This window comes from Oncorhynchus nerka, linkage group LG15 (assembly GCF_034236695.1).
Source record: "Oncorhynchus nerka isolate Pitt River linkage group LG15, Oner_Uvic_2.0, whole genome shotgun sequence".
In the NCBI taxonomy this organism is placed as follows: Eukaryota; Metazoa; Chordata; class Actinopteri; order Salmoniformes; family Salmonidae; genus Oncorhynchus; species Oncorhynchus nerka.
This window is the reverse complement of record NC_088410.1, coordinates 676,735-703,666: the sequence shown is the minus strand read 5'-3', so window position 1 is coordinate 703,666 and position 26,932 is coordinate 676,735. Positions and strand designations below refer to the sequence as shown.

Sequence of the window (26,932 nt, the reverse complement as noted above, 5' to 3'; positions counted from 1 at the left end):
TACATATCGATATGGACCTTACGATGTGGTATCCACCTTGACAAAAGTATGTATTGTGTGAAAGTCCAAAACGACAGTGAATTCATTTTCACTTCATCTTCAGCCAACACTGTCTTTTTAAAAGGTTTGCTGCCCCGTGTGAGGATCGAACTCACGACCTTCAGATTATGAGACTGACGCGCTACCTACTGCGCTAACGAGGCCCTTCTTGCAAAAATATCCAAAAAGAAAAAAAAATATCGATACCAAACTTCAGGATTTTACAGTGATGTTGAAACCACCGTGCCAAAATGTATGTATGGTCTGAAATTCGACAACCCCTGAGACAAAAAGATTGATTTCATTCTAAAGTAATACATATCGATATGGACCTTACGATGTGGTATCCACCTTGACAAAAGTATGTATTGTGTGAAAGTCCAAAACGACAGTGAATTCATTTTCACTTCATCTTCAGCCAACACTGTCTTTTTAAAAGGTTTGCTGCCCCGTGTGAGGATCGAACTCACGACCTTCAGATTATGAGACTGACGCGCTACCTACTGCGCTAACGAGGCCCTTCTTGCAAAAATATCCAAAAAAGAATTAAAAATATCGATACCGAACGTCAGATTTTTACAGTGATGTTGAAACCACCGTGCCAAAATGTATGTATGGTCTGAAATTCGACAACCCCTGAGACAAAAAGATTGATTTCATTCTAAAGTAATACATATCGATATGGACCTTACGATGTGGTATCCACCTTGACAAAAGTATGTATTGTGTGAAAGTCCAAAACGACAGTGAATTCATTTTCACTTCATCTTCAGCCAACACTGTCTTTTTGAAAGCTTTGCTGCCCCGTGTGAGGATCGAACTCACGACCTTCAGATTATGAGACTGACGCGCTACCTACTGCGCTAACGAGGCCCTTCTTGCAAAAATATCCAAAAAGAAAAAAAAAATATCGATACCAAACTTCAGATTTTTACAGTGATGTTGAAACCACCGTGCCAAAATGTATGTATGGTCTGAAATTCGACAACCCCTGAGAAAAAAGATTGATTTCATTCTAAAGTAATACATATCGATATGGACCTTACGATGTGGTATCCACCTTGACAAAAGTATGTATTGTGTGAAAGTCCAAAACGACAGTGAATTCATTTTCACTTCATCTTCAGCCAACACTGTCTTTTTAAAAGGTTTGCTGCCCCGTGTGAGGATCGAACTCACGACCTTCAGATTATGAGACTGACGCGCTACCTACTGCGCTAACGAGGCCCTTCTTGCAAAAATATCCAAAATGAAGAAAAAAATATCGATACCGAACGTCAGATTTTTACAGTGATGTTGAAACCACCGTGCCAAAATGTATGTATGGTCTGAAATTCGACAACCCCTGAGAAAAAAAGATTGATTTCATTCTAAAGTAATACATATCGATATGGACCTTACGATGTGGTATCCACCTTGACAAAAGTATGTATTGTGTGAAAGTCCAAAACGACAGTGAATTCATTTTCACTTCATCTTCAGCCAACACTGTCTTTTTAAAAGGTTTGCTGCCCCGTGTGAGGATCGAACTCACGACCTTCAGATTATGAGACTGACGCGCTACCTACTGCGCTAACGAGGCCCTTCTTGCAAAAATATCCAAAATGAAGAAAAAAATATCGATACCGAACGTCAGATTTTTACAGTGATGTTGAAACCACCGTGCCAAAATGTATGTATGGTCTGAAATTCGACAACCCCTGAGAAAAAAGATTGATTTCATTCTAAAGTAATACATATCGATATGGACCTTACGATGTGGTATCCACCTTGACAAAAGTATGTATTGTGTGAAAGTCCAAAACGACAGTGAATTCATTTTCACTTCATCTTCAGCCAACACTGTCTTTTTAAAAGCTTTGCTGCCCCGTGTGAGGATCGAACTCACGACCTTCAGATTATGAGACTGACGCGCTACCTACTGCGCTAACGAGGCCCTTCTTGCAAAAATATCCAAAAAGAAAAAAAAATATCGATACCGAACTTCAGATTTTTACAGTGATGTTGAAACCACCGTGCCAAAATGTATGTATGGTCTGAAATTCGACAACCCCTGAGACAAAAAGATTGATTTCATTCTAAAGTAATACATATCGATATGGACCTTACGATGTGGTATCCACCTTGACAAAAGTATGTATTGTGTGAAAGTCCAAAACGACAGTGAATTCATTTTCACTTCATCTTCAGCCAACACTGTCTTTTTAAAAGCTTTGCTGCCCCGTGTGAGGATCGAACTCACGACCTTCAGATTATGAGACTGACGCGCTACCTACTGCGCTAACGAGGCCCTTCTTGCAAAAATATCCAAAAAGAAATTTAAAAAATATCGATACCGAACGTCAGATTTTTACAGTGATGTTGAAACCACCGTGCCAAAATGTATGTATGGTCTGAAATTCGACAACCCCTGAGAAAAAAAGATTGATTTCATTCTAAAGTAATACATATCGATATGGACCTTACGATGTGGTATCCACCTTGACAAAAGTATGTATTGTGTGAAAGTCCAAAACGACAGTGAATTCATTTTCACTTCATCTTCAGCCAACACTGTCTTTTTAAAGCTTTGCTGCCCCGTGTGAGGATCGAACTCACGACCTTCAGATTATGAGACTGACGCGCTACCTACTGCGCTAACGAGGCCCTTCTTGCAAAAATATCCAAAAAGAAATTTAAAAAAATATCGATACCAACTTCAGATTTTTACAGTGATGTTGAAACCACCGTGCCAAAATGTATGTATGGTCTGAAATTCGACAACCCCTGAGAAAAAAGATTGATTTCATTCTAAAGTAATACATATCGATATGGACCTTACGATGTGGTATCCACCTTGACAAAAGTATGTATTGTGTGAAAGTCCAAAACGACAGTGAATTCATTTTCACTTCATCTTCAGCCAACACTGTCTTTTTAAAGGTTTGCTGCCCCGTGTGAGGATCGAACTCACGACCTTCAGATTATGAGACTGACGCGCTACCTACTGCGCTAACGAGGCCCTTCTTGCAAAAATATCCAAAAAGAAAAAAAAATATTGATACCAAACTTCAGATTTTTACAGTGATGTTGAAACCACCGTGCCAAAATGTATGTATGGTCTGAAATTCGACAACCCCTGAGACAAAAAGATTGATTTCATTCTAAAGTAATACATATCGATATGGACCTTACGATGTAGTATCCACCTTGACAAAAGTATGTATTGTGTGAAAGTCCAAAACGACAGTGAATTCATTTTCACTTCATCTTCAGCCAACACTGTCTTTTTAAAAGGTTTGCTGCCCCGTGTGAGGATCGAACTCACGACCTTCAGATTATGAGACTGACGCGCTACCTACTGCGCTAACGAGGCCCTTCTTGCAAAAATATCCAAAATGAAGAAAAAAAATATCGATACCGAACGTCAGATTTTTACAGTGATGTTGAAACCACCGTGCCAAAATGTATGTATGGTCTGAAATTCGACAACCCCTGAGAAAAAAAGATTGATTTCATTCTAAAGTAATACATATCGATATGGACCTTACGATGTGGTATCCACCTTGACAAAAGTATGTATTGTGTGAAAGTCCAAAACGACAGTGAATTCATTTTCACTTCATCTTCAGCCAACACTGTCTTTTTAAAAGGTTTGCTGCCCCGTGTGAGGATCGAACTCACGACCTTCAGATTATGAGACTGACGCGCTACCTACTGCGCTAACGAGGCCCTTCTTGCAAAAATATCCAAAAAGATATATAAAAATATTGATACCGAACTTCAGATTTTTACAGTGATGTTGAAACCACCGTGCCAAAATGTATGTATGGTCTGAAATTCGACAACCCTGAGACAAAAAGATTGATTTCATTCTAAAGTAATACATATCGATATGGACCTTACGATGTGGTATCCACCTTGACAAAAGTATGTATTGTGTGAAAGTCCAAAACGACAGTGAATTCATTTTCAGCCAACACTGTCTTTTTATAAGGTTTGCTGCCCGTGTGAGGATCGAACTCACGACCTTCAGATTATGAGGCTGACGCGCTACCTACTGCGCAAACAAGGCACTTCTGGCAAATTTTGTCCAAAAATAAAAAATATATATTGATACCGAACTTCAGATTTTGACAGTGATGTTGAAACCACCGTGCCAAAATGTATGTATGGTCTGAAATTCGACAACCCCTGAGACAAAAAAGATTGATTTCATTCTAAAGTAATACATATCGATATGGACCTTACGATGTGGTATCCACCTTGACAAAAGTATGTATTGTGTGAAAGTCCAAAATGACAGTGAATTCATTTTCACTTCAGCCAACACTGTCTTTTTGAAAGCTTTGCTGCCCCGTGTGAGGATCGAACTCACGACCTTCAGATTATGAGACTGACGCGCTGGCCCTTCTTGCAAAAATATCCAAATTGAAGAAAAAAAAATTGAACCGAACGTCAGATTTTTACAGTGATGTTGAAACCACCGTGCCAAAATGTATGTATGGTCTGAAATTCGACAACCCCTGAGAAAAAAAGATTGATTTCATTCTAAAGTAATACATATCGATATGGACCTTACGATGTGGTATCCACCTTGACAAAAGTATGTATTGTGTGAAAGTCCAAAACGACAGTGAATTCATTTTCACTTCATCTTCAGCCAACACTGTCTTTTTAAAAGGTTTGCTGCCCCGTGTGAGGATCGAACTCACGACCTTCAGATTATGAGACTGATGCGCTGCCTACTGCGCTAACGAGGCCATTTTTGCAAAAATATCCAAAAAGAACTTCAGATTTTTACAGTGACGTTGAAACCACCATGCCAAAATGTATGTATAGTCTGAAATTCGACAACCCCTGAGAAAAAAATATTGATTTCATTCTAAAGTAATACATATCGATATGGACCTTACGATGTGGTATCCACCTTGACAAAAGTATATATTGTGTGAAAGTCCAAAACAACAGTGAATTCATTTTCAACCAACACTGTCTTTTTATAAGGTTTGCTGCCCCGTGTGAGGATCGAACTCACGACCTTCAGATTATGAGACTGAGGCACTACCTACTGCACTAACGAGGCCCTTCTTGCAAAAATATCCAAAAAGAAGAAAAACAAATATTGATACCGAACGTCAGATTTTTACAGTGATGTTGAAACCACCGTGCCAAAATGTATGTATGGTCTGAAATTCGACAACCCCTGAGAAAAAAGATTGATTTCATTCTAAAGTAATACATATCGATATGGACCTTACGATGTGGTATCCACCTTGACAAAAGTATGTATTGTGTGAAAGTCCAAAACGACAGTGAATTCATTTTAACTTCATCTTCAGCCAACACTGTCTTTTTAAAGCTTTGCTGCCCCGTGTGAGGATCGAACTCACGACCTTCAGATTATGAGACTGACGCGCTACCTACTGCGCTAACGAGGCCCTTCTTGCAAAAATATCCAAAAAGAAGACAAAAAATATCGATACCGAACGTCAGATTTTTACAGTGATGTTGAAACCACCGTGCCAAAATGTATGTATGGTCTGAAATTCGACAACCCCTGAGAAAAAAGATTGATTTCATTCTAAAGTAATACATATCGATATGGACCTTACGATGTGGTATCCACCTTGACAAAAGTATGTATTGTGTGAAAGTCCAAAACGACAGTGAATTCATTTTCACTTCATCTTCAGCTAACACTGTGTTTTTAACAGCTTTGCTTCCCCGTGTGAGGATCGATCTCACAACCTTCAGATTATGAGACTGACGCGCTACCTACTGAGCTAACAAGGCACTTCTGGCAAATTTTGTCCAAAAAGAAAAAATATATATTGATACCGAACTTCAGATTTTTACAGTGATGTTGAAACCACCGTGCCAAAATGTATGTATGGTCTGAAATTCGACAACCCCTGAGACAAAAAGATTGATTTCATTCTAAAGTAATACATATCGATATGGACCTTACGATGTGGTATCCACCTTGACAAAAGTATGTATTGTGTGAAAGTCCAAAATGACATTTCATCTTCAGCCAACACTGTCTTTTTAAAAGGTTTGCTGCCCCGTGTGAGGATCAAACTCAACCTTCAGATTATGAGACTGATTGATGCGCTAACGAGGCCCTTCAAAAATATCCAAAAAAAAAAATATCGATTTTTTTACAGTGATGTTGAAACCACCGTGCCAAAATGTATGTATGGTCTGAAATTCGACAACCCCTGAGAAAAAAAGATTGATTTCATTCTAAAGTAATACATATCGATATGGACCTTACGATGTGGTATCCACCTTGACAAAAGTATGTATTGTGTGAAAGTCCAAAACGACAGTGAATTCATTTTCACTTCATCTTCAGCCAACACTGTCTTTTTAAAAGGTTTGCTGCCCCGTGTGAGGATCGAACTCACGACCTTCAGATTATGAGACTGACGCGCTACCTACTGCGCTAACGAGGCCCTTCTTGCAAAAATATCCAAAATGAAAAAAAAATATCGATACCAAACTTCAGATTTTTACAGTGATGTTGAAACCACCGTGCCAAAATGTATGTATGGTCTGAAATTCGACAACCCCTGAGACAAAAAGATTGATTTCATTCTAAAGTAATACATATCGATATGGACCTTACGATGTGGTATCCACCTTGACAAAAGTATGTATTGTGTGAAAGTCCAAAACGACAGTGAATTCATTTTCACTTCATCTTCAGCCAACACTGTCTTTTTAAAAGCTTTGCTGCCCCGTGTGAGGATCGAACTCACGACCTTCAGATTATGAGACTGACGCGCTACCTACTGCGCTAACGAGGCCCTTCTTGCAAAAATATCCAAAAAGAAATTTAAAAAATATCGATACCAAACTTCAGATTTTACAGTGATGTTGAAACCACCGTGCCAAAATGTATGTATGGTCTGAAATTCGACAACCCCTGAGAAAAAAAGATTGATTTCATTCTAAAGTAATACATATCGATATGGACCTTACGATGTGGTATCCACCTTGACAAAAGTATGTATTGTGTGAAAGTCCAAAACGACAGTGAATTCATTTTCACTTCATCTTCAGCCAACACTGTCTTTTTAAAAGGTTTGCTGCCCCGTGTGAGGATCGAACTCACGACCTTCAGATTATGAGACTGACGCGCTACCTACTGCGCTAACGTGGCCCTTCTTGCAAAAATATCCAAAAAGAAAAAAAAATATCGATACCGAACTTCAGATTTTTACAGTGATGTTGAAACCACCGTGCCAAAATGTATGTATGGTCTGAAATTCGACAACCCCTGAGACAAAAAGATTGATTTCATTCTAAAGTAATACATATCGATATGGACCTTACGATGTAGTATCCACCTTGACAAAAGTATGTATTGTGTGAAAGTCCAAAACTGCAGTGAATTCATTTTCACTTCATCTTCAGCCAACACTGTCTTTTTGAAAGCTTTGCTGCCCCGTGTGAGGATCGAACTCACGACCTTCAGATTATGAGACTGACACGCTACCTACTGCGCTAACGAGGCCCTTCTTGCAAAAAAATCCAAAATGAAGAAAAAAATATCGATACCGAACGTCAGATTTTTACAGTGATGTTGAAACCACCGTGCCAAAATGTATGTATGGTCTGAAATTCGACAACCCCTGAGAAAAAAGATTGATTTCATTCTAAAGTAATACATATCGATATGGACCTTACGATGTGGTATCCACCTTGACAAAAGTATGTATTGTGTGAAAGTCCAAAACGACAGTGAATTCATTTTCAGCCAACACTGTCTTTTTAAAAGGTTTGCTGCCCCGTGTGAGGATCGAACTCACGACCTTCAGATTATGAGACTGACGCGCTACCTACTGCGCTAACGAGGCCCTTCTTGCAAAAATATCCAAAAAGAAATTTAAAAAATATTGATACCAAACTTCAGATTTTACAGTGATGTTGAAACCACCGTGCCAAAATGTATGTATGGTCTGAAATTCGACAACCCCTGAGACAAAAAGATTGATTTCATTCTAAAGTAATACATATCGATATGGACCTTACGATGTGGTATCCACCTTGACAAAAGTATGTATTGTGTGAAAGTCCAAAACGACAGTGAATTCATTTTCACTTCATCTTCAGCCAACACTGTCTTTTTATAAGGTTTGCTGCCCGTGTGAGGATCGAACTCACGACCTTCAGATTATGAGACTGACGCGCTTACTGCTAACCCCTTGCAAAAATGTCCAAAAAGAAAAAATATATATTGATACCGAACTTCAGATTTTTACAGTGATGTTGAAACCACTGTGCCAAAATGTATGTATGGTCTGAAATTCGACAACCCCTGAAACAAAAAGATTGATTTCATTCTAAAGTAGTACATATCAATATGGACCTTACGATGTGGTATCCACCTTGACAAACGTATGTATTGTGTGAACGTCCAAAATGCCTGTGAAGTCATTTCCACTTCAGCCAACAATGTCTTTTTGAAAGCTTTGATGCCCCGTGTGAGGATCGAACTCATGACCTTCAGATTATGAGACTGACGCGCAACCTACTGCGCTAACACGGCCCTTCTTGCAAAAATATTTTTTAAAAAAGACAAAAAATATCGATACCGAACTTCAGATTTTGACAGTGATGTTGAAACGACCTTGCCAAAATGTATGTATGGTCTGAAATTCGACAACCCCTGAGAAAAAAAGATTGATTTCATTCTAAAGTAATACATATCGATATGGACCTTACGATGTGGTATCCACCTTGACAAAAGTATGTATTGTGTGAAAGTCCAAAACGACAGTGAATTCATTTTCACTTCATCTTCAGCCAACACTGTCTTTTTAAAAGGTTTGCTGCCCCGTGTGAGGATCGAACTCACGACCTTCAGATTATGAGACTGATGCGCTGCCTACTGCGCTAACGAGGCCATTTTTGGAAAAATATCCAAAAAGAACTTCAGATTTTGACAGTGATGTTGAAACCACCGTGCCAAAATGTATGTATGGTCTCAAATTCGACAACCCCTGAGAAAAAAATATTGATTTCATTCTAAAGTAATACATATCGATATGGACCTTACGATGTGGTATCCACCTTGACAAAAGTATGTATTGTGTGAAAGTCCAAAACAACAGTGAATTCATTTTCAGCCAACACTGTCTTCTTGAAAGCTTTGCTGCCCCGTGTGAGGATCGAACTCACGACCTTCAGATTATGAGACTGAGACTCTACCTACTGCGCCAACGAGGCCCTTCTTGCAACAATATCCAAAAAGAAGAAAAAAAAATATTGATACCGAACGTCAGATTTTTACAGTGATGTTGAAACCACCGTGCCAAAATGTATGTATGGTCTGAAATTCGACAACCCCTGAGAAAAAAAGATTGATTTCATTCTAAAGTAATACATATCGATATGGACCTTACGATGTGGTATCCACCTTGACAAAAGTATGTATTGTGTGAAAGTCCAAAACGACAGTGAATTCATTTTCACTACATCTTCAGCCAACACTGTCTTTTTAACAGCTTTGCTGCCCCGTGTGAGGACCGAACTCACGACCTTCAGATTATGAGACTGACGCGCTACCTACTGCGCTTAACGAGGTCCTTCCTGCAAAATTATCCAAAAAGAAGAAAAAAATATCGATACCGAACGTCAGATTTTTACAGTGATGTTGAAACCACCGTGCCAAAATGTATGTATGGTCTGAAATTCGACAACCCCTGAGAAAAAAAGATTGATTTCATTCTAAGGTAATACATATCGATATGGACCTTACGATGTGGTATCCACCTTGACAAAAGTATGTATTGTATGAAAGTCCAAAACAACAGTGAATTCATTTTCACCTTCAGCTAACACTGTATTTTTAACAGCTTTGCTGCCCGGTGTGAGGATCGAACTCACGACCTTCAGATTATGAGACTGACGCGCTACCTACTGAGCTAACAAGGCACTTCTGGCAAATTTTGTCCAAAAAGAAAAAATATATATTGATACCGAACTTCAGATTTTGACAGTGATGTTGAAACGACCGTGCCAAAATGTATGTATGGTCTGAAATTCGACAACCCCTGAAACAAAAAGATTGATTTCATTCTAAAGTAATAGATATCGATATGGACCTTACGATGTGGTATCCACCTTGACAAAAGTATGTATTGTGTGAAAGTCCAAAATGACATTGAATTAATTTTCACTTCATCTTCAGCCAACACTGTCTTTTTAAAAGGTTTGCTGCCCCGTGTGAGGATCAAACTCACGACCTTCAGATTATGAGACTGAAGCGCTGCCTACTGCGCTAACGAGGCCCTTTTTGCAAAAATATCCAAAAAGAAATTTAAAAATATCGATACCAAACTTCAGATTTTACAGTGATGTTGAAACCACCGTGCCAAAATGTATGTATGGTCTGAAATTCGACAACCCCTGAGAAAAAAAGATTGATTTCATTCTAAAGTAATACATATCGATATGGACCTTACGATGTGGTATCCACCTTGACAAAAGTATGTATTGTGTGAAAGTCCAAAACGACAGTGAATTCATTTTCACTTCATCTTCAGCCAACACTGTGTTTTTAAAAGTTTTGCTGCCCCGGGTGAGGATCGAACTCACCACCTTCAGATTATGAGACTGACGCGCTACCTACTGCGCTAAAGAGGCCCTTCTTGCAAAAATATCCAAAATGAAGAAAAAAAATATCGATACCGAACTTCAGATTTTTACAGTGATGTTGAAACCACCGTGCCAAAATGTATGTATGGTCTGAAATTCGACAACCCCTGGGACAAAAAGATTGATTTCATTCTAAAGTAATACATATCGATATGGACCTTACGATGTGGTATCCACCTTGACAAAAGTATGTATTGTGTGAAAGTCCAAAACGACAGTGAATTCATTTTCACTTCATCTTCAGCCAACACTGTCTTTTTAAAAGCTTTGCTGCCCCGTGTGAGGATCGAACTCACGACCTTCAGATTATGAGACTGACGCGCTACCTACTGCGCTAACGAGGCCCTTCTTGCAAAAATATCCAAAAAGAAATTTAAAAAATATTGATACCAAACTTCAGATTTTACAGTGATGTTGAAACCACCGTGCCAAAATGTATGTATGGTCTGAAATTCGACAACCCCTGAGACAAAAAGATTGATTTCATTCTAAAGTAATACATATCGATATGGACCTTACGATGTGGTATCCACCTTGACAAAAGTATGTATTGTGTGAAAGTCCAAAACGACAGTGAATTCATTTTCACTTCATCTTCAGCCAACACTGTCTTTTTGAAATATTTGCTGCCCGTGTGAGGATCGAACTCACGAGCGTCAGATTATGAGACTGACGCGGTACCTACTGCACTAACGAGGCACTTCTTGCAAAAATATCCAAAAAGAAATTTAAAAATATCGATACCAAACTTCAGATATTTACAGTGATGTTGAAACCACCGTGCCAAAATGTATGTATGGTCTGAAATTCGACAACCCCTGAGACAAAAAGATTGATTTCATTCTAAAGTAATACATATCGATATGGACCTTACGATGTGGTATCCACCTTGACAAAAGTATGTATTGTGTGAAAGTCCAAAACGACAGTGAATTCATTTTCACTTCATCTTCAGCCAACACTGTCTTTTTAAAAGGTTTGCTGCCCCGTGTGAGGATCGAACTCACGACCTTCAGATTATGAGACTGATGCGCTACCTACTGCGCTAACGAGGCCATTTTGCAAAAATATCCAAAAAGAAAAAAAAATATTCAGATTTTTACAGTGATGTTGAAACCACCGTGCCAAAATGTATGTATGGTCTGAAATTCGACAACCCCTGAGAAAAAAGATTGATTTCATTCTAAAGTAATACATATCGATATGGACCTTACGATGTGGTATCCACCTTGACAAAAGTATGTATTGTGTGAAAGTCCAAAACGACAGTGAATTCATTTTCACTTCATCTTCAGCCAACACTGTCTTTTTAAAAGGTTTGCTGCCCCGTGTGAGGATCGAACTCACGACCTTCAGATTATGAGACTGACGCGCTACCTACTGCGCTAACGAGGCCCTTCTTGCAAAAATATCCAAAAAGAAATTTAAAAAATATTGATACCAAACTTCAGATATTTACAGTGATGTTGAAACCACCGTGCCAAAATGTATGTATGGTCTGAAATTCGACAACCCCTGAGACAAAAAGATTGATTTCATTCTAAAGTAATACATATCGATATGGACCTTACGATGTGGTATCCACCTTGACAAAAGTATGTATTGTGTGAAAGTCCAAAACGACAGTGAATTCATTTTCACTTCATCTTCAGCCAACACTGTCTTTTTAAAAGGTTTGCTGCCCCGTGTGAGGATCGAACTCACGACCTTCAGATTATGAGACTGACGCGCTACCTACTGCGCTAACGAGGCCCTTCTTGCAAAAATATCCAAAATGAAGAAAAAAATATTGATACCGAACGTCAGATTTTTACAGTGATGTTGAAACCACCGTGCCAAAATGTATGTATGGTCTGAAATTCGACAACCCCTGAGACAAAAAGATTGATTTCATTCTAAAGTAATACATATCGATATGGACCTTACGATGTGGTATCCACCTTGACAAAAGTATGTATTGTGTGAAAGTCCAAAACGACAGTGAATTCATTTTCACTTCATCTTCAGCCAACACTGTCTTTTTAAAAGGTTTGCTGCCCCGTGTGAGGATCGAACTCACGACCTTCAGATTATGAGACTGACGCGCTACCTACTGCGCTAACGAGGCCCTTCTTGCAAAAATATCCAAAAAGAAATTTAAAAAAATATCGATACCGAACTTCAGATTTTTACAGTGATGTTGAAACCACCGTGCCAAAATGTATGTATGGTCTGAAATTCGACAACCCCTGAGACAAAAAGATTGATTTCATTCTAAAGTAATACATATCGATATGGACCTTACGATGTGGTATCCACCTTGACAAAAGTATGTATTGTGTGAAAGTCCAAAACGACAGTGAATTCATTTTCACTTCATCTTCAGCCAACACTGTCTTTTTAAAAGCTTTGCTGCCCCGTGTGAGGATCGAACTCACGACCTTCAGATTATGAGACTGACGCGCTACCTACTGCGCTAACGAGGCCCTTCTTGCAAAAATATCCAAAAAGAAATTTAAAAAATATTGATACCAAACTTCAGATTTTTACAGTGATGTTGAAACCACCGTGCCAAAATGTATGTATGGTCTGAAATTCGACAACCCCTGAGAAAAAAAGATTGATTTCATTCTAAAGTAATACATATCGATATGGACCTTACGATGTGGTATCCACCTTGACAAAAGTATGTATTGTGTGAAAGTCCAAAACGACAGTGAATTCATTTTCACTTCATCTTCAGCCAACACTGTCTTTTTAAAAGCTTTGCTGCCCCGTGTGAGGATCGAACTCACGACCTTCAGATTATGAGACTGACGCGCTACCTACTGCGCTAACGAGGCCCTTCTTGCAAAAATATCCAAAATGAAGAAAAAAATATCGATACCGAACGTCAGATTTTTACAGTGATGTTGAAACCACCGTGCCAAAATGTATGTATGGTCTGAAATTCGACAACCCCTGAGACAAAAAGATTGATTTCATTCTAAAGTAATACATATCGATATGGACCTTACGATGTGGTATCCACCTTGACAAAAGTATGTATTGTGTGAAAGTCCAAAACGACAGTGAATTCATTTTCACTTCATCTTCAGCCAACACTGTCTTTTTAAAAGGTTTGCTGCCCCGTGTGAGGATCGAACTCACGACCTTCAGATTATGAGACTGACGCGCTACCTACTGCGCTAACGAGGCCCTTCTTGCAAAAATATCCAAAAAGAAATTTAAAAAATATCGATACCAAACGTCAGATATTTACAGTGATGTTGAAACCACCGTGCCAAAATGTATGTATGGTCTGAAATTCGACAACCCCTGAGACAAAAAGATTGATTTCATTCTAAAGTAATACATATCGATATGGACCTTACGATGTGGTATCCACCTTGACAAAAGTATGTATTGTGTGAAAGTCCAAAACGACAGTGAATTCATTTTCACTTCATCTTCAGCCAACACTGTCTTTTTAAAAGTTTTGCTGCCCCGTGTGAGGATCGAACTCACGACCTTCAGATTATGAGACTGACGCGCTACCTACTGCGCTAACGAGGCCCTTCTTGCAAAAATATCCAAAAAGAAATTTAAAAAATATTGATACCAAACTTCAGATATTTACAGTGATGTTGAAACCACCGTGCCAAAATGTATGTATGGTCTGAAATTCGACAACCCCTGAGACAAAAAGATTGATTTCATTCTAAAGTAATACATATCGATATGGACCTTACGATGTGGTATCCACCTTGACAAAAGTATGTATTGTGTGAAAGTCCAAAACGACAGTGAATTCATTTTCACTTCATCTTCAGCCAACACTGTCTTTTTAAAAGCTTTGCTGCCCCGTGTGAGGATCGAACTCACGACCTTCAGATTATGAGACTGACGCGCTACCTACTGCGCTAACGAGGCCCTTCTTGCAAAAATATCCAAAATGAAGAAAAAAATATCGATACCGAACTTCAGATTTTACAGTGATGTTGAAACCACCGTGCCAAAATGTATGTATGGTCTGAAATTCGACAACCCCTGAGACAAAAAGATTGATTTCATTCTAAAGTAATACATATCGATATGGACCTTACGATGTGGTATCCACCTTGACAAAAGTATGTATTGTGTGAAAGTCCAAAACAACAGTGAATTCATTTTCACTTCATCTTCAGCCAACACTGTCTTTTTGAAAGCTTTGCTGCCCCGTGTGAGGATCGAACTCACGACCTTCAGATTATGAGACTGACGCGCTACCTACTGCGCTAACGAGCCCCTTCTTGCAAAAATGTCAAAAAAATAATAATAATATCAATACCAAACTTCAAATTTTGACAGTGATGTTGAAACCACCGTGCCAAAATGTATGTATGGTCTGAAATTCGACAACCCCTGAGACAAAAAGATTGATTTCATTCTAAAGTAATACATATCGATATGGACCTTAAGATGTGGTATCCACCTTGACAAAAGTATGTATTGTGTGAAAGTCAAAAACAACAGTGAATTGATTTTCACCATCTTCAAACACTGTCTTTTTAAAGCTTTGCTGCCCCGTTTCGAACTCACGACCTTCAGATTATGAGACTGACGCGCTACCTACTGCGCTAACAGGCCCTTCTTGCATAAATATCCAAAATGAAGGAAAAAAATATCGATACCGAACGTCAGATTTTTACAGTGATGTTGAAACCACGGTGCCAAAATGTATGTATGGTCTGAAATTCGACAACCCCTGAGACAAAAAGATTGATTTCATTCTAAAGTAATACATATCGATATGGACCTTACGATGTGGTATCATTCTTGACAAAAGTATGTATTGTGTGAAAGTCCAAAACGACAGTGAATTCATTTTCACTTCATCTTCAGCCAACACTGTCTTTTTAAAAGGTTTGCTGCCCCGTGTGAGGATCGAACTCACGACCTTCAGATTATGAGACTGATGTGCTGCCTACTGCGCTAACGAGGCCATTTTTGCAAAAATATCCAAAAAGAACTTCAGATTTTTACAGTGATGTTGAAACCACCGTGCCAAAATGTATGTATGGTCTGAAATTCGACAACCCTGAGACAAAAAGATTGATTTCATTCTAAAGTAATACATATCGATATGGACCTTACGATGTGGTATCCACCTTGACAAAAGTATGTATTGTGTGAAAGTCCAAAACGACAGTGAATTCATTTTCACTTCATCTTCAGCCAACACTGTCTTTTTGAAAGCTTTGCTGCCCCGTGTGAGGATCGAACTCACGACCTTCAGATTATGAGACTGACGCGCTACCTACTGCGCTAACGAGGCCCTTCTTGCAAAAATATCCAAAAAGAAATTTAAAAATATCGATACCAAACTTCAGATTTTTACAGTGATGTTGAAACCACCGTGCCAAAATGTATGTATGGTCTGAAATTCGACAACCCCTGAGACAAAAAGATTGATTTCATTCTAAAGTAATACATATCGATATGGACCTTACGATGTGGTATCCACCTTGACAAAAGTATGTATTGTGTGAAAGTCCAAAACAACAGTGAATTCATTTTCACTTCATCTTCAGCCAACACTGTCTTTTTAACAGCTCTTCTGCCCCGTGTGAGGATCGAACTCACGACCTTCAGATTATGAGACTGACGCGCTACCTACTGCGCTAACGAGGCCCTTCTTGCAAAAATATCCAAAATGAAGAAAAAAATATCGATACCGAACGTCAGATTTTTACAGTGATGTTGAAACCACCGTGCCAAAATGTATGTATGGTCTGAAATTCGACAACCCCTGAGACAAAAAGATTGATTTCATTCTAAAGTAATACATATCGATATGGACCTTACGATGTGGTATCCACCTTGACAAAAGTATGTATTGTGTGAAAGTCCAAAACGACAGTGAATTCATTTTCACTTCATCTTCAGCCAACACTGTCTTTTTAAAAGGTTTGCTGCCCCGTGTGAGGATCGAACTCACGACCTTCAGATTATGAGACTGACGCGCTACCTACTGCGCTAACGAGGCCCTTCTTGCAAAAATATCCAAAAAGAAATTTAAAAATATCGATACCAAACGTTCAGATTTTACAGTGATGTTGAAACCACCGTGCCAAAATGTATGTATGGTCTGAAATTCGACAACCCCTGAGACAAAAAGATTGATTTCATTCTAAAGTAATACATATCGATATGGACCTTACGATGTGGTATCCACCTTGACAAAAGTATGTATTGTGTGAAAGTCCAAAACGACAGTGAATTCATTTTCACTTCATCTTCAGCCAACACTGTCTTTTTAAAAGGTTTGCTGCCCCGTGTGAGGATCGAACTCACGACCTTCAGATTATGAGACTGACGCGCTACCTACTGCGCTAACGAGGCCCTTCTTGCAAAAATATCCAAAAAGAAATTTAAAAAATATTGATACCAAACTTCAGATATTTACAGTGATGTTGAAACCACCGTGCCAAAATGTATGTATGGTCTGAAATTCGACAACCCCTGAGACAAAAAGATTGATTTCATTCTAAAGTAATACATATCGATATGGACCTTACGATGTGGTATCCACCTTGACAAAAGTATGTATTGTGTGAAAGTCCAAAACGACAGTGAATTCATTTTCACTTCATCTTCAGCCAACACTGTCTTTTTGAAAGCTTTGCTGCCCCGTGTGAGGATCGAACTCACGACCTTCAGATTATGAGACTGATGCGCTACCTACTGCGCTAACGAGGCCCTTCTTGCAAAAATATCCAAAATTAAGAAAAAAAATATCGATACCGAACTTCAGATTTTTACAGTGATGTTGAAACCACCGTGCCAAAATGTATGTATGGTCTGAAATTCGACAACCCCTGAGACAAAAAGATTGATTTCATTCTAAAGTAATACATATCGATATGGACCTTAAGATGTGGTATCCACCTTGACAAAAGTATGTATTGAGTGAAAGTCAAAAACAACAGTGAATTCATTTTAACTTCATGTTCAGCTAACACTCTCTTTTTAACAGCTCTTCTGCCCCGTGTGAGGATCGAACTCACGACCTTCAGATTATGAGACTGACCCGCTACCTACTGCGCTAACGAGCCCCTTCTTGCAAAAATGTCAAAAAAATAATAATAATATCAATACCAAACTTCAAATTTTGACAGTGATGTTGAAACCACCGTGCCAAAATGTATGTATGGTCTGAAATTCGACAACCCCTGAGACAAAAAGATTGATTTCATTCTAAAGTAATACATATCGATATGGACCTTACGATGTGGTATCCACCTTGACAAAAGTATGTATTGTGTGAAAGTCAAAAACAACAGTGAATTCATTTTTCATCTTCAGCCAACACTGTCTTTTTAAAAGCTTTGCTGCCCCGTGTGAGGATCGAACTCACGACCTTCAGATTATGAGACTGACGCGCTACCTACTGCGCTAACGAGGCCCTTCTTGCATAAATATCCAAAATGAAGGAAAAAAATATCGATACCGAACGTCAGATTTTTACAGTGATGTTGAAACCACCGTGCCAAAATGTATGTATGGTCTGAAATTCGACAACCCCTGAGACAAAAAGATTGATTTCATTCTAAAGTAATACATATCGATATGGACCTTACGATGTGGTATCCACCTTGACAAAAGTATGTATTGTGTGAAAGTCCAAAACGACAGTGAATTCATTTTCACTTCATCTTCAGCCAACACTGTCTTTTTAAAAGCTTTGCTGCCCCGTGTGAGGATCGAACTCACGACCTTCAGATTATGAGACTGATGTGCTGCCTACTGCGCTAACGAGGCCATTTTTGCAAAAATATCCAAAAAGAACTTCAGATTTTTACAGTGATGTTGAAACCACCGTGCCAAAATGTATGTATGGTCTGAAATTCGACAACCCCTGAGAAAAAAGATTGATTTCATTCTAAAGTAATACATATCGATATGGACCTTACGATGTGGTATCATTCTTGACAAAAGTATGTATTGTGTGAAAGTCCAAAACGACAGTGAATTCATTTTCACTTCAGCCAACACTGTCTTTTTGAAAGCTTTGCTGCCCCGTGTGAGGATCGAACTCACGACCTTCAGATTATGAGACTGACGCGCTACCTACTGCGCTAACGAGGCCCTTCTTGCAAAAATATCCAAAAAGAAATTTAAAAAATACCGATACCAAACTTCAGATTTTTACAGTGATGTTGAAACCACCGTGCCAAAATGTATGTATGGTCTGAAATTCGACAACCCCTGAGACAAAAAGATTGATTTCATTCTAAAGTAATACATATCGATATGGACCTTACGATGTGGTATCCACCTTGACAAAAGTATGTATTGTGTGAAAGTCCAAAACAACAGTGAATTCATTTTCACACTTCATCTTCAGCCAACACTGTCTTTTTAAAAGCTTTGCTGCCCCGTGTGAGGATCGAACTCACGACCTTCAGATATGAGACTGACGCGCTACCTACTGCGCTAACGAGGCCCTTCTTGCAAAATATCCAAAATGAAGGAAAAAATATCGATACCGAACGTCAGATTTTTACAGTGATGTTGAAACCACCGTGCCAAAATGTATGTATGGTCTGAAATTCGACAACCCCTGAGACAAAAAGATTGATTTCATTCTAAAGTAATACATATCGATATGGACCTTACGATGTGGTATCCACCTTGACAAAAGTATGTATTGTGTGAAAGTCCAAAACGACAGTGAATTCATTTTCACTTCATCTTCAGCCAACACTGTCTTTTTAAAAGGTTTGCTGCCCCGTGTGAGGATCGAACTCACGACCTTCAGATTATGAGACTGATTACCTACTGCGCTAACGATTTTTGCAAAAATATCCAAAAAACCAGATTTTTACAGTGATGTTGAAACCACCGTGCCAAAATGTATGTATGGTCTGAAATTCGACAACCCCTGAGACAAAAAGATTGATTTCATTCTAAAGTAATACATATCGATATGGACCTTACGATGTGGTATCCACCTTGACAAAAGTATGTATTGTGTGAAAGTCCAAAACTGCAAGTGAATTCATTTTCACTTCATCTTCAGCCAACACTGTCTTTTTGAAAGCTTTGCTGCCCCGTGTGAGGATCGAACTCATAATCTTCAGATTATGAGACTGACACGCTACCTACTGCGCTAACGAGCCCCTTCTTGCAAAAATGTCAAAAAAATAATAATAATATCAATACCAAACTTCAAATTTTGACAGTGATGTTGAAACCACCGTGCCAAAATGTATGTATGGTCTGAAATTCGACAACCCCTGAGACAAAAAGATTGATTTCATTCTAAAGTAATACATATCGATATGGACCTTACGATGTGGTATCCACCTTGACAAAAGTATGTATTGTGTGAAAGTCCAAAACGACAGTGAATTCATTTTCACTTCATCTTCAGCCAACACTGTCTTTTTAAAAGCTTTGCTGCCCCGTGTGAGGATCGAACTCACGACCTTCAGATTATGAGACTGACGCGCTACCTACTGCGCTAACGAGGCCCTTCTTGCAAAAATATCCAAAAAGGAAAAAAAAAATATCGATACCGAACTTCAGATTTTTACAGTGATGTTGAAACCACCGTGCCAAAATGTATGTATGGTCTGAAATTCGACAACCCCTGAGAAAAAAATATTGATTTCATTCTAAAGTAATACATATCGATATGGACCTTACGATGTGGTATCCACCTTGACAAAAGTATATATTGTGTGAAATCCAAAACGACAGTGAATTCATTTTCACTTCATCTTCAGCTAACACTGTGTTTTTAACAGCTTTGCTGCCCGTGTGAGGATCGATCTCACAACCTTCAGATTATGAGACTGACGCACTACCTACTGAGCTAACAAGGCACTTCTGGCAAATATTGTCCAAAAAGAAAAAATATATATTGATACCGAACTTCAGATTTTGACAGTGATGTTGAAACCACCGTGCCAAAATGTATGATGAACTGAAAAAAAAGATTGATTTCATTCTAAAGTAATACTACTGGACCTTACGATGTGGTATCCACCTTGACAAAAGGTATTGTGTGAAAGTCCAAAATTCATTGCAAAAATCTTCATCACAAAGGATGAACTCAAAAAATATCGATACCGAACGTCAGATTTTTTTTACAGTGATGTTGAAACCACCGTGCCAAAATGTATGTATGGTCTGAAATTCGACAACCCCTGAGAAAAAAAGATTGATTTCATTCTAAAGTAATACATATCGATATGGACCTTACGATGTGGTATCCACCTTGACAAAAGTATGTATTGTGTGAAAGTCCAAAACGACAGTGAATTCATTTTCACTTCATCTTCAGCCAACACTGTCTTTTTAAAGCTTTGCTGCCCCGTGTGAGGATCGAACTCACGACCTTCAGATTATGAGACTGACGCGCTACCTACTGCGCTAACGAGGCCCTTCTTGCAAAAATATCCAAAAAGAAATTTAAAAAATATCGATACCAAACGTCAGATTTTTACAGTGATGTTGAAACCACCGTGCCAAAATGTATGTATGGTCTGAAATTCGACAACCCCTGAGAAAAAAAGATTGATTTCATTCTAAAGTAATACATATCGATATGGACCTTACGATGTGGTATCCACCTTGACAAAAGTATGTATTGTGTGAAAGTCCAAAACGACAGTGAATTCATTTTCACTTCATCTTCAGCCAACACTGTCTTTTTAAAAGCTTTGCTGCCCCGTGTGAGGATCGAACTCACGACCTTCAGATTATGAGACTGACGCGCTACCTACTGCGCTAACGAGGCCCTTCTTGCAAAAATATCCAAAAAGAAATTTAAAAAATATTGATACCAAACTTCAGATATTTACAGTGATGTTGAAACCACCGTGCCAAAATGTATGTATGGTCTGAAATTCGACAACCCCTGAGACAAAAAGATTGATTTCATTCTAAAGTAATACATATCGATATGGACCTTACGATGTAGTATCCACCTTGACAAAAGTATGTATTGTGTGAAAGTCCAAAACCACAGTGAATTCATTTTCACTTCATCTTTAGCCAACACTGTCTTTTTAAAAGCTTTGCTGCCCCGTGTGAGGATCGAACTCACGACCTTCAGATTATGAGACTGACGCGCTACCTACTGCGCTAACGAGGCACTTCTTGCAAAAATTATCCAAAAATAAAAAAAAAATATCGATACCGAACGTCAGATTTTTACAGTGATGTTGAAACCACCGTGCCAAAATGTATGTATGGTCTGAAATTCGACAACCCCTGAGAAAAAAAGATTGATTTCATTCTAAAGTAATAAATATCGATATGGACCTTACGATGTGGTATCCACCTTGACAAAAGTATGTATTGTGTGAAAGTCCAAAACCACAGTGAATTCATTTTCACTTCATCTTTAGCCAACACTGTCTTTTTAAAAGCTTTGCTGCCCCGTGTGAGGATCGAACTCACGACCTTCAGATTATGAGACTGACGCGCTACCTACTGCGCTAACGAGGCCCTTCTTGCAATAAAAAGACAAATTGAAGACAAAAAATATCGATACCGAACGTCAGATTTTTACAGTGATGTTGAAACGACCGTGCCAAAATGTATGTATGGTCTGAAATTCGACAACCCCTGAGAAAAAAAGATTGATTTCATTCTAAAGTAATACATATCGATATGGACCTTACGATGTGGTATCCACCTTGACAAAAGTATGTATTGTGTGAAAGTCCAAAACGACAGTGAATTCATTTTCACTTCATCTTCAGCCAACACTGTCTTTTTAAAAGGTTTGCTGCCCCGTGTGAGGATCGAACTCACGACCTTCAGATTATGAGACTGACGCGCTACCTACTGCGCTAACGAGGCCCTTCTTGCTAAAATATCCAAAAAGAAATTTAAAAAATATTGATACCAAACTTCAGATTTTACAGTGATGTTGAAACCACCGTGCCAAAATGTATGTATGGTCTGAAATTCGACAACCCCTGAGAAAAAAGATTGATTTCATTCTAAAGTAATACATATCGATATGGACCTTACGATGTAGTATCCACCTTGACAAAAGTATGTATTGTGTGAAAGTCCAAAACGACAGTGAATTCATTTTCACTTCATCTTCAGCCAACACTGTCTTTTTAAAAGCTTTGCTGCCCCGTGTGAGGATCGAACTCACGACCTTCAGATTATGAGACTGACGCGCTACCTACTGCGCTAACGAGGCCCTTCTTGCAAAAATATCCAAAATGAAGAAAAAAATATCGATACCGAACGTCAGATTTTTACAGTGATGTTGAAACCACCGTGCCAAAATGTATGTATGGTCTGAAATTCGACAACCCCTGAGAAAAAAAGATTGATTTCATTCTAAAGTAATACATATCGATATGGACCTTACGATGTGGTATCCACCTTGACAAATGTATGTATTGTGTGAAAGTCCAAAACGACCGTGAATTAATTTTCACTTCATCTTCAGCCAACACTGTCTTTTTAAAAGGTTTGCTGCCCCGTGTGAGGATCGAACTCACGACCTTCAGATTATGAGACTGACGCGCTACCTACTGCGCTAACGAGGCCCTTCTTGCTAAAATATCCAAAAAGAAATTTAAAAAATATTGATACCAAACTTCAGATATTTACAGTGATGTTGAAACCACCGTGCCAAAATGTATGTATGGTCTGAAATTCGACAACCCCTGAGACAAAAAGATTGATTTCATTCTAAAGTAATACATATCGATATGGACCTTACGATGTAGTATCCACCTTGACAAAAGTATGTATTGTGTGAAAGTCCAAAACCACAGTGAATTCATTTTCACTTCATCTTTAGCCAACACTGTCTTTTTAAAAGCTTTGCTGCCCCGTGTGAGGATCGAACTCACGACCTTCAGATTATGAGACTGACGCGCTACCTACTGCGCTAACGAGGCACTTCTTGCAAAAATATCCAAAATGAATAAAAAAATATCGATACCGAACGTCAGATTTTTACAGTGATGTTGAAACCACCGTGCCAAAATGTATGTATGGTCTGAAATTCGACAACCCCTGAGAAAAAAAGATTGATTTCATTCTAAAGTAATACATATCGATATGGACCTTACGATGTGGTATCCACCTTGACAAAAGTATGTATTGTGTGAAAGTCCAAAACCACAGTGAATTCATTTTCACTTCATCTTCAGCCAACACTGTCTTTTTGAAAGCTTTGCTGCCCCGTGTGAGGATCGAACTCACGACCTTCAGATTATGAGACTGACGCGCTACCTACTGCGCTAACGAGGCCCTTCTTGCAAAAATACCCAAAAAGGAAAAAAAAAATATCGATACCGAACTTCAGATTTTTACAGTGATGTTGAAACCACCGTGCCAAAATGTATGTATGGTCTGAAATTCGACAACCCCTGAGAAAAAAGATTGATTTCATTGTAAAGTAATACATATCGATATGGACCTTACGATGTGGTATCCACCTTGACAAAAGTATATATTGTGTGAAATCCAAAATGACAGTGAATTCATTTTCAGCCAACACTGTATTTTTAACAGCTTTGCTGCCCGGTGTGAGGATCGATCTCACAACCTTCAGATTATGAGACTGACGCGCTACCTACTGACCTTTTGTCCAAAATATTGATATGTATGATGTTGAAACTGATGATGGTCTGAAATTCCAACCCCTGAAACAAAAAGATTGATTTCATTCTAAAGTAATACATATCGATATGGACCTTACGATGTGGTATCCACCTTGACAAAAGTATGTGTGTGAAAGTCCAAAATGACACTTGAATTAATTTTCACTTCATCTTCAGCCAACACTGTCTTTTTGAAAGGTTTGCTGCCCGTGTGAATATCCAAGATTATGAGACTGATTTAAAAAGGCCATTTTGCAAAAATATCCAAAAAATATCGAACTTCAGATTTTTACAGTGATGTTGAAACCACCGTGCCAAAATGTATGTATGGTCTGAAATTCGACAACCCCTGAGAAAAAAGATTGATTTCATTCTAAAGTAATACATATCGATATGGACCTTACGATGTGGTATCCACCTTGACAAAAGTATGTATTGTGTGAAAGTCCAAAACGACAGTGAATTCATTTTCACTTCATCTTCAGCCAACACTGTCTTTTAAAAGCTTTGCTGCCCCGTGTGAGGATCGAACTCACGACCTTCAGATTATGAGACTGACGCGCTACCTACTGCGCTAACGAGGCCCTTCTTGCAAAAATATCCAAAAAGAAATTTAAAAAATATTGATACCAAACGTCAGATTTTTACAGTGATGTTGAAACCACCGTGCCAAAATGTATGTATGGTCTGAAATTCGACAACCCCTGAGAAAAAAAGATTGATTTCATTCTAAAGTAATAAATATCGATATGGACCTTACGATGTGGTATCCACCTTGACAAAAGTATGTATTGTGTGAAAGTCCAAAACCACAGTGAATTCATTTTCACTTCATCTTTAGCCAACACTGTCTTTTTAAAAGCTTTGCTGCCCCGTGTGAGGATCGAACTCACGACCTTCAGATTATGAGACTGACGCGCTACCTACTGCGCTAACGAGGCCCTTCTTGCAAAAAAAATCCAAATTGAAGACAAAAAATATCGATACCGAACGTCAGATTTTTACAGTGATGTTGAAACGACCGTGCCAAAATGTATGTATGGTCTGAAATTCGACAACCCCTGAGAAAAAAGATTGATTTCATTCTAAAGTAATACATATCGATATGGCCCTTACGATGTGGTATCCACCTTGACAAATGTATGTATTGTGTGAAAGTCCAAAACGACCGTGAATTAATTTTCACTTCATCTTCAGCCAACACTGTCTTTTTAAAAGGTTTGCTGCCCCGTGTGAGGATCGAACTCACGACCTTCAGATTATGAGACTGACGCGCTACCTACTGCGCTAACGAGGCCCTTCTTGCTAAAATATCCAAAAAGAAATTTAAAAAATATTGATACCAAACTTCAGATATTTACAGTGATGTTGAAACCACCGTGCCAAAATGTATGTATGGTCTGAAATTCGACAACCCCTGAGACAAAAAGATTGATTTCATTCTAAAGTAATACATATCGATATGGACCTTACGATGTAGTATCCACCTTGACAAAAGTATGTATTGTGTGAAAGTCCAAAACCACAGTGAATTCATTTTCACTTCATCTTTAGCCAACACTGTCTTTTTAAAAGCTTTGCTGCCCCGTGTGAGGATCGAACTCACGACCTTCAGATTATGAGACTGACGCGCTACCTACTGCGCTAACGAGGCACTTCTGGCAAAATTATCCAAAATGAATAAAAAAATATCGATACCGAACGTCAGATTTTTACAGTGATGTTGAAACCACCGTGCCAAAATGTATGTATGGTCTGAAATTCGACAACCCCTGAGAAAAAAAGATTGATTTCATTCTAAAGTAATAAATATCGATATGGACCTTACGATGTGGTATCCACCTTGACAAAAGTATGTATTGTGTGAAAGTCCAAAACCACAGTGAATTCATTTTCACTTCATCTTTAGCCAACACTGTCTTTTTAAAAGCTTTGCTGCCCCGTGTGAGGATCGAACTCACGACCTTCAGATTATGAGACTGACGCGCTACCTACTGCGCTAACGAGGCCCTTCTTGCAAAAATATCCAAAAAGAAGACAAAAATATCGATACCGAACGTCAGATTTTTACAGTGATGTTGAAACCACCGTGCCAAAATGTATGTATGGTCTGAAATTCGACAACCCCTGAGAAAAAAGATTGATTTCATTCTAAAGTAATACATATCGATATGGACCTTACGATGTGGTATCCACCTTGACAAAAGTATGTATTGTGTGAAAGTCCAAAACGACAGTGAATTAATTTTCACTTCATCTTCAGCCAACACTGTCTTTTTAAAAGGTTTGCTGCCCCGTGTGAGGATCGAACTCACGACCTTCAGATTATGAGACTGACGCGCTACCTACTGCGCTAACGAGGCCCTTCTTGCTAAAATATCCAAAAAGAAATTTAAAAATATTGATACCAAACTTCAGATATTTACAGTGATGTTGAAACCACCGTGCCAAAATGTATGTATGGTCTGAAATTCGACAACCCCTGAGACAAAAAGATTGATTTCATTCTAAAGTAATACATATCGATATGGACCTTACGATGTAGTATCCACCTTGACAAAAGTATGTATTGTGTGAAAGTCCAAAACCACAGTGAATTCATTTTCACTTCATCTTTAGCCAACACTGTCTTTTTAAAAGCTTTGCTGCCC

At 38.6% G+C, this 26,932-nt stretch overlaps 37 non-coding genes across 37 annotated transcripts; all 37 read right to left on the bottom strand.

The window, feature by feature from the left end:
- Positions 1 to 130: 130 nt before the first annotated feature.
- Positions 131 to 203, bottom strand: trnam-cau (transfer RNA methionine (anticodon CAU)). The gene has a single exon. It is a non-coding gene; the product is annotated as a tRNA-Met (tRNA).
- Positions 204 to 484: 281 nt separating this feature from the next.
- On the bottom strand, positions 485 to 557 carry trnam-cau (transfer RNA methionine (anticodon CAU)). Its single transcript has one exon. It is a non-coding gene; the product is annotated as a tRNA-Met (tRNA).
- Positions 558 to 839: 282 nt separating this feature from the next.
- Positions 840 to 912, bottom strand: trnam-cau (transfer RNA methionine (anticodon CAU)). The gene has a single exon. It is a non-coding gene; the product is annotated as a tRNA-Met (tRNA).
- A 281-nt stretch (positions 913 to 1,193) lies between these two features.
- Positions 1,194 to 1,266, bottom strand: trnam-cau (transfer RNA methionine (anticodon CAU)). Its single transcript has one exon. It is a non-coding gene; the product is annotated as a tRNA-Met (tRNA).
- A 282-nt stretch (positions 1,267 to 1,548) lies between these two features.
- Positions 1,549 to 1,621, bottom strand: trnam-cau (transfer RNA methionine (anticodon CAU)). Its single transcript has one exon. It is a non-coding gene; the product is annotated as a tRNA-Met (tRNA).
- A 281-nt stretch (positions 1,622 to 1,902) lies between these two features.
- Positions 1,903 to 1,975, bottom strand: trnam-cau (transfer RNA methionine (anticodon CAU)). Its single transcript has one exon. It is a non-coding gene; the product is annotated as a tRNA-Met (tRNA).
- A 281-nt stretch (positions 1,976 to 2,256) lies between these two features.
- trnam-cau (transfer RNA methionine (anticodon CAU)) lies at positions 2,257 to 2,329 on the bottom strand. Its single transcript has one exon. It is a non-coding gene; the product is annotated as a tRNA-Met (tRNA).
- A 283-nt stretch (positions 2,330 to 2,612) lies between these two features.
- On the bottom strand, positions 2,613 to 2,685 carry trnam-cau (transfer RNA methionine (anticodon CAU)). The gene has a single exon. It is a non-coding gene; the product is annotated as a tRNA-Met (tRNA).
- Positions 2,686 to 2,967: 282 nt separating this feature from the next.
- Positions 2,968 to 3,040, bottom strand: trnam-cau (transfer RNA methionine (anticodon CAU)). Its single transcript has one exon. It is a non-coding gene; the product is annotated as a tRNA-Met (tRNA).
- Positions 3,041 to 3,321: 281 nt separating this feature from the next.
- Positions 3,322 to 3,394, bottom strand: trnam-cau (transfer RNA methionine (anticodon CAU)). The gene has a single exon. It is a non-coding gene; the product is annotated as a tRNA-Met (tRNA).
- A 283-nt stretch (positions 3,395 to 3,677) lies between these two features.
- trnam-cau (transfer RNA methionine (anticodon CAU)) lies at positions 3,678 to 3,750 on the bottom strand. Its single transcript has one exon. It is a non-coding gene; the product is annotated as a tRNA-Met (tRNA).
- Positions 3,751 to 5,386: 1,636 nt separating this feature from the next.
- Positions 5,387 to 5,459, bottom strand: trnam-cau (transfer RNA methionine (anticodon CAU)). The gene has a single exon. It is a non-coding gene; the product is annotated as a tRNA-Met (tRNA).
- Positions 5,460 to 6,406: 947 nt separating this feature from the next.
- trnam-cau (transfer RNA methionine (anticodon CAU)) lies at positions 6,407 to 6,479 on the bottom strand. Its single transcript has one exon. It is a non-coding gene; the product is annotated as a tRNA-Met (tRNA).
- A 281-nt stretch (positions 6,480 to 6,760) lies between these two features.
- Positions 6,761 to 6,833, bottom strand: trnam-cau (transfer RNA methionine (anticodon CAU)). The gene has a single exon. It is a non-coding gene; the product is annotated as a tRNA-Met (tRNA).
- A 980-nt stretch (positions 6,834 to 7,813) lies between these two features.
- Positions 7,814 to 7,886, bottom strand: trnam-cau (transfer RNA methionine (anticodon CAU)). The gene has a single exon. It is a non-coding gene; the product is annotated as a tRNA-Met (tRNA).
- Positions 7,887 to 10,960: 3,074 nt separating this feature from the next.
- trnam-cau (transfer RNA methionine (anticodon CAU)) lies at positions 10,961 to 11,033 on the bottom strand. The gene has a single exon. It is a non-coding gene; the product is annotated as a tRNA-Met (tRNA).
- Positions 11,034 to 12,011: 978 nt separating this feature from the next.
- On the bottom strand, positions 12,012 to 12,084 carry trnam-cau (transfer RNA methionine (anticodon CAU)). Its single transcript has one exon. It is a non-coding gene; the product is annotated as a tRNA-Met (tRNA).
- A 284-nt stretch (positions 12,085 to 12,368) lies between these two features.
- trnam-cau (transfer RNA methionine (anticodon CAU)) lies at positions 12,369 to 12,441 on the bottom strand. The gene has a single exon. It is a non-coding gene; the product is annotated as a tRNA-Met (tRNA).
- A 282-nt stretch (positions 12,442 to 12,723) lies between these two features.
- Positions 12,724 to 12,796, bottom strand: trnam-cau (transfer RNA methionine (anticodon CAU)). Its single transcript has one exon. It is a non-coding gene; the product is annotated as a tRNA-Met (tRNA).
- Positions 12,797 to 13,081: 285 nt separating this feature from the next.
- On the bottom strand, positions 13,082 to 13,154 carry trnam-cau (transfer RNA methionine (anticodon CAU)). Its single transcript has one exon. It is a non-coding gene; the product is annotated as a tRNA-Met (tRNA).
- Positions 13,155 to 13,438: 284 nt separating this feature from the next.
- On the bottom strand, positions 13,439 to 13,511 carry trnam-cau (transfer RNA methionine (anticodon CAU)). Its single transcript has one exon. It is a non-coding gene; the product is annotated as a tRNA-Met (tRNA).
- Positions 13,512 to 13,793: 282 nt separating this feature from the next.
- On the bottom strand, positions 13,794 to 13,866 carry trnam-cau (transfer RNA methionine (anticodon CAU)). Its single transcript has one exon. It is a non-coding gene; the product is annotated as a tRNA-Met (tRNA).
- A 284-nt stretch (positions 13,867 to 14,150) lies between these two features.
- On the bottom strand, positions 14,151 to 14,223 carry trnam-cau (transfer RNA methionine (anticodon CAU)). Its single transcript has one exon. It is a non-coding gene; the product is annotated as a tRNA-Met (tRNA).
- Positions 14,224 to 14,507: 284 nt separating this feature from the next.
- trnam-cau (transfer RNA methionine (anticodon CAU)) lies at positions 14,508 to 14,580 on the bottom strand. The gene has a single exon. It is a non-coding gene; the product is annotated as a tRNA-Met (tRNA).
- A 1,311-nt stretch (positions 14,581 to 15,891) lies between these two features.
- trnam-cau (transfer RNA methionine (anticodon CAU)) lies at positions 15,892 to 15,964 on the bottom strand. The gene has a single exon. It is a non-coding gene; the product is annotated as a tRNA-Met (tRNA).
- Positions 15,965 to 16,247: 283 nt separating this feature from the next.
- trnam-cau (transfer RNA methionine (anticodon CAU)) lies at positions 16,248 to 16,320 on the bottom strand. The gene has a single exon. It is a non-coding gene; the product is annotated as a tRNA-Met (tRNA).
- Positions 16,321 to 16,602: 282 nt separating this feature from the next.
- Positions 16,603 to 16,675, bottom strand: trnam-cau (transfer RNA methionine (anticodon CAU)). The gene has a single exon. It is a non-coding gene; the product is annotated as a tRNA-Met (tRNA).
- Positions 16,676 to 16,958: 283 nt separating this feature from the next.
- Positions 16,959 to 17,031, bottom strand: trnam-cau (transfer RNA methionine (anticodon CAU)). The gene has a single exon. It is a non-coding gene; the product is annotated as a tRNA-Met (tRNA).
- Positions 17,032 to 18,021: 990 nt separating this feature from the next.
- trnam-cau (transfer RNA methionine (anticodon CAU)) lies at positions 18,022 to 18,094 on the bottom strand. The gene has a single exon. It is a non-coding gene; the product is annotated as a tRNA-Met (tRNA).
- A 610-nt stretch (positions 18,095 to 18,704) lies between these two features.
- On the bottom strand, positions 18,705 to 18,777 carry trnam-cau (transfer RNA methionine (anticodon CAU)). The gene has a single exon. It is a non-coding gene; the product is annotated as a tRNA-Met (tRNA).
- Positions 18,778 to 20,092: 1,315 nt separating this feature from the next.
- On the bottom strand, positions 20,093 to 20,165 carry trnam-cau (transfer RNA methionine (anticodon CAU)). The gene has a single exon. It is a non-coding gene; the product is annotated as a tRNA-Met (tRNA).
- Positions 20,166 to 21,006: 841 nt separating this feature from the next.
- trnam-cau (transfer RNA methionine (anticodon CAU)) lies at positions 21,007 to 21,079 on the bottom strand. The gene has a single exon. It is a non-coding gene; the product is annotated as a tRNA-Met (tRNA).
- Positions 21,080 to 21,363: 284 nt separating this feature from the next.
- On the bottom strand, positions 21,364 to 21,436 carry trnam-cau (transfer RNA methionine (anticodon CAU)). Its single transcript has one exon. It is a non-coding gene; the product is annotated as a tRNA-Met (tRNA).
- A 284-nt stretch (positions 21,437 to 21,720) lies between these two features.
- trnam-cau (transfer RNA methionine (anticodon CAU)) lies at positions 21,721 to 21,793 on the bottom strand. The gene has a single exon. It is a non-coding gene; the product is annotated as a tRNA-Met (tRNA).
- Positions 21,794 to 22,076: 283 nt separating this feature from the next.
- On the bottom strand, positions 22,077 to 22,149 carry trnam-cau (transfer RNA methionine (anticodon CAU)). Its single transcript has one exon. It is a non-coding gene; the product is annotated as a tRNA-Met (tRNA).
- A 284-nt stretch (positions 22,150 to 22,433) lies between these two features.
- On the bottom strand, positions 22,434 to 22,506 carry trnam-cau (transfer RNA methionine (anticodon CAU)). Its single transcript has one exon. It is a non-coding gene; the product is annotated as a tRNA-Met (tRNA).
- A 282-nt stretch (positions 22,507 to 22,788) lies between these two features.
- Positions 22,789 to 22,861, bottom strand: trnam-cau (transfer RNA methionine (anticodon CAU)). The gene has a single exon. It is a non-coding gene; the product is annotated as a tRNA-Met (tRNA).
- Positions 22,862 to 26,932: the final 4,071 nt, after the last annotated feature.